Source organism: Mus caroli, chromosome 7, assembly GCF_900094665.2.
Source record: "Mus caroli chromosome 7, CAROLI_EIJ_v1.1, whole genome shotgun sequence".
NCBI classification, from domain to species: domain Eukaryota; kingdom Metazoa; phylum Chordata; class Mammalia; order Rodentia; family Muridae; genus Mus; species Mus caroli.
In genome coordinates, this window is record NC_034576.1 from 144,865,972 (window position 1) to 144,874,493 (window position 8,522).

Sequence of the window (8,522 nt, forward strand, 5' to 3'; positions counted from 1 at the left end):
CCTTGGAGCACTTCAGGGCCAGTCTCTACATTACAAGGAATAGAGATTATGGGTTCCTAAATCATGGGGCCTGAGAACCAATCCCCCAAATTTGCAATCTGCAGAATTGTGCAAGATGGTGTGTGTGTGTGTGGGGGTGTTTGAAATGTAGGGGGGCTGAGTGGGTGTATAGCTGGTATTGCAGTGGAAGAAATCAGAACCTTTTTGTGACCCAAGGCTAACACTAAGTGTGTTTTGGGGGGCCTGGAAAATATTGCCTAATGTTTGAGGACATCAGGCATGAGCCAACACGGGGGATGAAAAGGATACAGGATGGTACTGGATTTTGCAATTGGTGCCTGAGTTAAAAAAAAAAAAACTTTTTTTTTTCAAATTGCTAAGTTAAAGGGACTCAGGGGCTTTTAATATTTGATGCAGAAAAAAAAATGCTCAGTGTTCAAGGATTGGGGACATTCAACATTCTAATATAAAGAAAAAGGATGTGGCCAAGAGTTAATTTTGTGCCTTCTGTGACCCAGAAAGACATGGAACAATCATATAAGACTTGGGAGAGCATGGAAGGCCCTCTGCCACATAGAAGTTCATTCCTTACATCATTGCTCAGCCTGCTTTGGGGGCTTTTGTGAGAGCTTTATATTTTAAAGAACCCGAACCATGGCCAGAACGCTTGCAGGAGCTCTAAGGAACCCCAAAGCCCTGTTACCAGTGTGTATTAGTGGATTTATTTGGGGGGGGGGTCTTGTTAAGTGAATTTTAGATGTGATTGGTGAATGTACTCTCTCCATTTTCTGGAATCCAAGAAATGAGAGTGTAGGCTATTTGAGGTGCCTACATTTAGGGGAGGACATAGAAAAAAAAAAGTTGGGACTTTGAAGGTGCCAGGAAAATTGTTAAAGCTGTCTGGGTGGGATTCAACTTGTAAAATTTGGGGTTAGGGCAATAGACTACAGAATCTAGTGTTCCACGTTAATAAAACCAGAGGACGGATGGAGGGGGAAGAGAGTCAGCAGGAACATTATTGCAGATATAAAATGATAGGAACATGGGGAAAACACCCCTCTACCTCATCCCCTGGAGACAGTGCCTAAATGCTGTCAAAATGTCCACTCTCCCAAGTAAGGAAATTTTGTCAAAAGGACTAAGGACCCAGGCTTACTTTAAATTTTAGGGAACTGAGGATGGTGGTTTTATATCCATATATAGGAGCTTGCATTTAAAATGGTTAGGAGCCAGAAGCAAACTTGGGGGCCTAAGCCAAAATAATCTAATTTTGAGGAGTCAGCAGAGGCAGAATTCCCACCCTTTAAAATATTTGGAAATCAAGTATCAAAAACAAAACAAATCAAAACAAAATAAAAACCAAACAACAACAACAACACCTTTTCCCTGTGAACAGAACAAATGCTGACCGATTTTGGAGCCCCCACCCCCCAAAGCAATGCTTAAATTTCAAGGATCTCAGTCAAACTAACTCCTGAGGTGCAGAGAAGCCGGCAAGTTCCTCGGGTTGTAGGGGGACCACAGAGAACTAGAGCTGAATTTGAGAAAGTGAGCTCCCGGGCCGGGAAGGACAGGGCGCCAGGATCCGCGGTGCCAAGGAACTCACACGGAGCAGGGGCGCCCTCACGGGGGAACCCAGGCGCGGGGAAGGGGCACAGGCGACGCAAATTGGGAGCACCGACGCCACAGAGCGCGCGCCCAAGCCAGCTTCATTTTTCGTTCTTTTGCCTTCTAGCCAAAGAGAGGGTTTGGGTAGCAGAGGCCGAGCGGGATGGGTGTCGGAGAGGGAGGCGGAACGTCGATTAGCAGCGCGCTGCTCCTCGATGCTCCTTAGGTTCCGGCGCCCCGCTCGGCTCCCCGCCGCCCCTGCGCCCCACGCGCTCAGGCGCCGCGAGCCTAGGCGAAGTCGGGGCCAGGCAGCCGCCGGGGGCAGACTCGTCCCTAGCTCAGTTTTGGGGCCCGGGGCACCCCCAGTGGCTACCCCTGACCGCCCCTGTGCTAGCACACGCCTATCCGGCCGTGTCCGCTCCCTAATGATGAACAATGTAGGAAATAGTTTTGTTTGGGCACTGTGGAAAGTGGGTAGAAAATGGGGGAGCAGAGGAGAAAGTGGGGGGAAAGAGTATAGCAGAATGACACAGTGGTGACCGTTGCCGGATGCTAGGACCCTCATTTCGTTTTCTCAGAAAATTTCTGCCACTAGCCTCCCAATCCTAGCTGGGGAAAGTCCAGCTCCTTAAAGGCAAATATTAAACCCACATACCACACACAGGCTCACCGTACTATTGCTGGGAACAAGGCCACCCCCTCAAAGTTGAGCAATGCTGGAGGTGAAGGGCCATGATTCTAGCAGGACCTGGGGGTTGGGGGTGGGGTGTTAGATAGGGGAGCAGCTGGAGAGCAGGAGAATGAGGAAAACCCTGGGGCCATGACTGTAAGCATGGCTTGTCTCTATAACCACCCGTAGAGGATGGTATGCAGGGAGGACTCTCAAAGCCTAACGCTCTGGGTAGGCAGGAGTTAAAGTCAGTGGACAGGTGTGGGGACCTAGACAGGGCGAGGCATCTCCATATTATCTTGGCAGGACTGAGAGAGCCCTCACCCCACCCATTTTCCACCCGGAGCATGAAGCACGTGGAGAATGTTCCCCTTTCAAATTCCAGTCTGCATCAATCACCCCCGTGTCCCATTCCAAGAACATCTGGCCTGTCTCCCCCCACCCACACCCATGCTGCCCCCCTCCCCCCATCCACCAGCCTCTATCCCTGGCTTTTCTGGCCTCTCCGAGTTTGTGCCTATAGATTTGAGGAAGCTTCCAGCTAGGAAGACCGGTATGGTGATGTTCCTCATTCCAGGGAGACTTGTAAATTTGTTGGGAGTAAGGAGCATTAAAAAGGTGTTTGAGAACACCTCGGGTCCTTGTGAGGCCAGATTAGGCTGCAAGCCCTCTGCTAAGGGTCTCCTTTAGAGAGAAAAAATGGCAAGGGCCGGCAGAGGGGTTCTCTACCTTTCCCTAAGAAGGGGCACAGGCCGGAGATGAGCAAGGTTCTGGGAACAGAGTACCGATTCTGGAGTCCTGCCTTCCTTTTCCTAAGGGGCATCTGAGAGGGCAGCAATCATAACCTGTGGCCTGTTTCAGAGCCTAATCTCTGCTTTCTGCCCTCCAGAGGTCTATGGAGAAGCTGCTGACTCACACCCCGGAGATGAACTCCTGGACTTTGCCAGGTAGGAAAACGCTGAGGTCACCTTAAGGTGCCCACTGAAGAGCCACCAGGGCATGCAGGCGGGGTAGGGTGGGGGACAGGGTATGCATGTGTTCTTCTTCCTCTATGTGGCTGCCCACAGAGCCTTCACCTGACCTTATTTAGTCAAAGTGTGGCTCAAGGGGCAGGGAAGAGCCTGGTATAGTTCCGGGTCAACCTAGGGCTCAAAACCACACAGCCTACCCCCAGCCAGGATCAGTGACAGATTTTTTTCTCTAAGGCCCTCTCCTTTTCCTTATTTTTGCCTCCCCTCTCCCCCCTGCAAGGTAGAAAGGGGCCTACCTTGCATGCATGGGGTCTATTGTTTCTTCTAGATAGGGCCTGGCCCACTAGACTTTAGCCCTGTGCTGATCCCAATCCTTGCCCTCCCCTGCTCTGCCCCACCACCGAGGCAGCCTAGGTCTCCTTTCTGGGCTTAAAAGCTCAAATTCTGAAGAAACTAAATACCCTTTAAGATTCAGACTTACCCACTAAGCCTGGCTGGCACCCTTAGCCAGGGCCTCTGCCTGTCTCCCCTCTCTCCCTCCAGGCGGTGGGGCTTCCTTATCCCCCCGTGTGACTTTTCCTAGCTTGTTGTAGTCGCCGAGCTAACTGCTCAGGAACAAGCCAAGACTTTTACACACCCTACTTCTCTCTGAAGGTCCCCAGCATGCTCTTCCTCATGCCTGTGATGGGTGCCTGCCACAGAGGACACACTCAACTGGGCTGCGATCTTGGACACCACATAGGGACTCCACACCAGGAAGACCCAAGCAATGCTCTGTGCCAATCTGCAAGCCTGGGAAGAAGTCACTACCTGAACCACCAACATGAGGATTGCACCAAACTGATCAACACAACCCACACCAAAAGTAAGTAAGGGTTGCTGTGGGGGCACTGGAGAGGGGGCAGCAGGGAAGGCCAGTGTCCTGGGTCTGGATAGAAGCCATACCACTATGTAATTGCTTTAGTGTCTGAACCAACATTTGAAAGAAGATTCTTGGCTTCTTTCTGGCATGAGCATGATAGCCTGGAAGAGGGGTGGAATTCACCTGCTGGGAAGCCTGTGCCATTTGAGGCTTAGGCACAGGACACAGACCTACATGCTGCCCCCAGTCTCCAGTATTCCACCAGACACAGCCTCTACCTCCCTGGTCCCTACCCAGTACCTGACCAGTGAACTGCAGGGCTACCAAACAGCAGAGCTTCCTCGGCAGAGTCCACAGTGCTTCTGGCCCCGTGCCCTCTCTAGCTGTTTCCCACCCCATTCACACACAGGAAACCCATGGCCTTCAGAACACAATAGAATTAGGACACACACTCTCCTAAGGCCCTTCACGGCTTTCAGAATGTCTCTTTGGTCGTTATGTCATTTGCTGTTCACAGTTCAGCCAGGAAGCCTGAGACTGTCACACTTTGACAAATGGGGATAGACACAGAGAGGTCAAGCCACTGGTGCAGGAGCACCACAGCTGCAACTGCATAGTCAGGGGAAGGGGGAACAGGACCTCTCACACACAGCTTTCCTTGGCCTCCAGATTCTTTTTAGCTAACAGTTTGTTTTTCTTTTTTCTTTCCTCAGATTCTTTCCTCATCTGGAACCCTGCCTTTCCCGCTGGAGCTGTCTGACCTTCCCCCTTCCCCAGCACTTGCTACCTTTGCCCCTGGACTCCCAGGAGCATTACAGAGACTGCTGCCTCATGTCTGCTTGGCTTACACCCCTTGTTCCCAAGGAGTAACACCTGGAGTGCACCTGAATCCCGGATACTGTGACTGACTAGACTTCCTAGCCTTGGCTGGTTCCTTGGCTGAGTCTTGCATTTGCAGGAGCTCTCATGTTCCTGTGCTAGAGATACCTCTGTTCTGCTGTATACCTGAAGGACACTCACCTCTGAGGAAGGACTGGGGCTGGTGGGAGGTTTCTGAGGTTTCATTCAGTTCTGGGAGCGTGGGGATCTCCTGGGCCACAGGCCACAGCACTTGGGCACGGGGCTGGAGTCTCGGGATGCTCTGGTCTGTTTCTTCTCAGGTTCTGCCTCAGGCTTCAGCTCGGGCTCAGGTTCAGGCTCGGGCTTCAGCTCAGGCCTCGGTGGCAGAGGCCTCGGCTCGGGCCTTGGTGGCAGAGGCCTCAACTCAGGCCTTGGTGGCAGAGGCCTCAGCTCAGGCCTTGGTGGCAAGGGCCTCAGCTCAGGCCTCAGTAGCAGAGGTCTCAGCTCAGGCCTCGGTGGCACAGGCCTCGGTTCAGACCTCAGTAGCAGAGGTCTCAGCTCAGGCCTCGGTGGCAGAGGCCTCCGCTCAGGCCTAGGTGGAACAGGCCTTGGCTCAGGCCTTGGTGGTACAGGCCTTGGCTCAGGCCTAGGTGGTACAGGCCTCGGCTCAGGCTTTGGTGGCTCAGGCCTTGGCTCAGGCTTAGGTGGCTCAGGCCTTGGCTCAGACTTAGGTGGCTCAGGCCTTGGCTCAGGCTTAGGTGGCTCAGGCCTCGGCTCAGGCTTAGGTGGCTCAGGCCTTGCCTCAGGCTTAGGTGGCTCAGGCCTGGGCTCAGGCTTAGGTGGCTCAGGCCTCAGCTCAGGCCTTGGTGGCACAGGCCTGGACTTAGGCTTCTGCGGCTCTGGCTGGGTGAGAAGTTTAGCCTTAGGAGACTCAGAACCCTGGGTTAGGGGCCTGCAGTCGTCGTAGTCGTTCTCCTCTTCCTCCTCCTCCTCTTGCACAGTGAGCTCTGTTTTAATTACTCGTCCCCTGAGGAGGAGAAGCAAAAATCCTTGAGATTATCTCAAAAACAAGTCTTCTCCAGCTGAGTCTGGCCCCCTCCCCCCACCTTGCTGCTGGATGGGGAAGCCCAAGGGTCACCTTGTCATGGTTGGAGCACAACCCCCTACCCTGTCCCTTCAGCTGCCTACTCTCCCCACCCCCTTCTCAGTAGAAGGGAGGAAGCAGTTGGTGAGAAGTCACTTTGCCAAGTTTGACAACTGTTCAGGGAGAGGCAGGAGACCCTCCTTTGGGAAGGACAATCTGGCTCCTGCCTGGCTGGGGGCGGGGGTGGTGGTGGTGTAAAACTGCTGCTGCACACAAAAGGCTTTCTTTGAGGGGGTCACAGCTAAAAATGTGAATCTCTCCCATTCCTCTCCTCACACTTCTTCCTTGGATGGGAACAAAAAACAAAGGGCACATGGCTCTGCCTTAGGAAGGCAACTTCTGGAAGGGGTGGCAAGGCTTCTCCCCATAAACATTATACCGGGTGGATTAAGGAGTCTGGGATCCCAGTTGCAGGGAAGAAAAGCTTTGTGCACAAATGAATGTGCACCTGGGAGTGCTGAGGCTGCTGCTCCAAATTCCTGCCTGTGCACAGGGAACACTGGGGGTGGGGGTGGGGGGCAGTTAAAGACAGGCACAGCCAGGAGAAAAGCAGTTTTTGTACTTAAACCCTGCTAGGGAATAGCAAGGCACATCATCCTATCTACCTACCCTCCAGTATCCTGGTGGTAGTTAGGAGGTACAGGATATAAAAACAGGGAAACTTTGCTTTTAAAATTATATATATATATATATATGTATATATATATATATTTATATATAACATCTACATCTACATAATATATATGTATAATAGTACACACCACACACTGCTCCAGAATCTCTGGCCCCTCTGCACAGTTTAGCCGGGAGCGGGGTGGGGGTGGGGGGAGGAGCAGGGGCGGGGGTCATACACCAGGGGGAAAATTTTCACACAGAAAAATTTCACATTTGCAAAAACAGCTGTGTACTCCTGCTGGGAAGAGAAAGAGCGCTGCCTCTCCCCTTTGCATGGTAGATTAGCGAAAGAAACCATGCTTTCCTTGTAGCTTTGAGCAGCCCTGTAAGTCCCAGTCCCAGTCCCAGTTGTCCTTTTGTCCCCTCAGAAGTTGAAGTCACTCTTAAGACCGTCCCGTCCGGTTTAGCGGCAACCTTCCCCCTCTTCAGAGACTAACTGAAGGATCCTAACTCTCCCAAGTCCCCAGCCATCTACCCACACCAGAATATTTAAACTGCACCTTCACTCATACACAAAAGGCATGAACAAGGGGAAATCAATTAGTTACCTGTACTCTAGTCGCTTCGTAGTTCCTGAAGTTCCCGGACGGTGGATAAAGAGGACCGGGGAGTCACTGGTGCCCAAGATTCTCTTCCGAAATTGCCCGGACGATGATCCGCTGGCTGGGTCAATATTAGCAGCCCCCTCCAAAGCAGGGGGTGCTCTGGTTGTGGTGCCCGGGCCCTCCAGCCGGGGCGACGATGTTGCGGCGGGGCTGGAAGGGCTGGAAGGGGCTGAGTCTGAGTCTGAAGAGACGGTGAGAGGGAGTTTTAGAGCATGCATGATAACAGAGCCCCTAGAAGTGGCTTCTGCTCTCCACCACCGAGTAAGGCACCTGCTCGAACGACACCACGCTTTTATCCCTCACCTCGTCCCTTCCACGCCCACTTCCAGCCCCCTCCAAATTTGGGAAATGATATGCCAGTAAAGTACTGCAAAGACTTATGGGTCAGCTGGCTATGGCGCTTTCCCACACTAGGGTATGGGGGCATTAGAGGGTGGGGCTTTGGCCCCTGCCTGACAGACAGGAAGGCGTCTATGTAGGTTTGAATTAAGCTAGAAGCACTTCCTGTTAGCTAGGGGGTAGGGACTATGTGCAGGGGTGGGGAGTGGGTGGGGCTTCACTGGATTGACACCTGGCAGTCACCTGACACCTGGAATGTCTGTGGGCGTGGCACAGGTAAAAAGGGGCGTGGCTTATGCAAATTAGGGTCCGGATTTAAAATAAATATTATAATTACGTTCTAAGGTCTTCCGGGTGTGGTGTAATCCTTGTGGCACAGCGCCATCTTGTCGCCTCATGTTTCATGGACACTCAATGTAGAATTCTTCTCTGTCATCAGTCATCTGACCTGGCCCTCTGTCCTTTATGAGTGGTGCCAAGCACTAAACATACTGGTGCAGATGGCATGTATAGTGACACTTGTTCATCCTTTTGGGGATGTTAATTGGGTGGGTTCTCACCCCTTTTTAGCCGAGTTGCAGTGCTGTTTAAGGCACGGACTCAAACGCTGTTTAAGGAACAGACTCAAATGTCCTTTAAGGCATGGACAGCTGCTGAGATGGGGCTCAGATAACAAGTATTGCCTGAAGTCACATTTAAACTCTGAGACCTTTGTTCCTGGCTTTGAGGGAAAACAGAGAGTAAAGTAAAGACAAAAAAAAAAAAAAAAAAAAAAAAAAAAAAAAAAAAAAAAAAAAAAAAAAAAAAA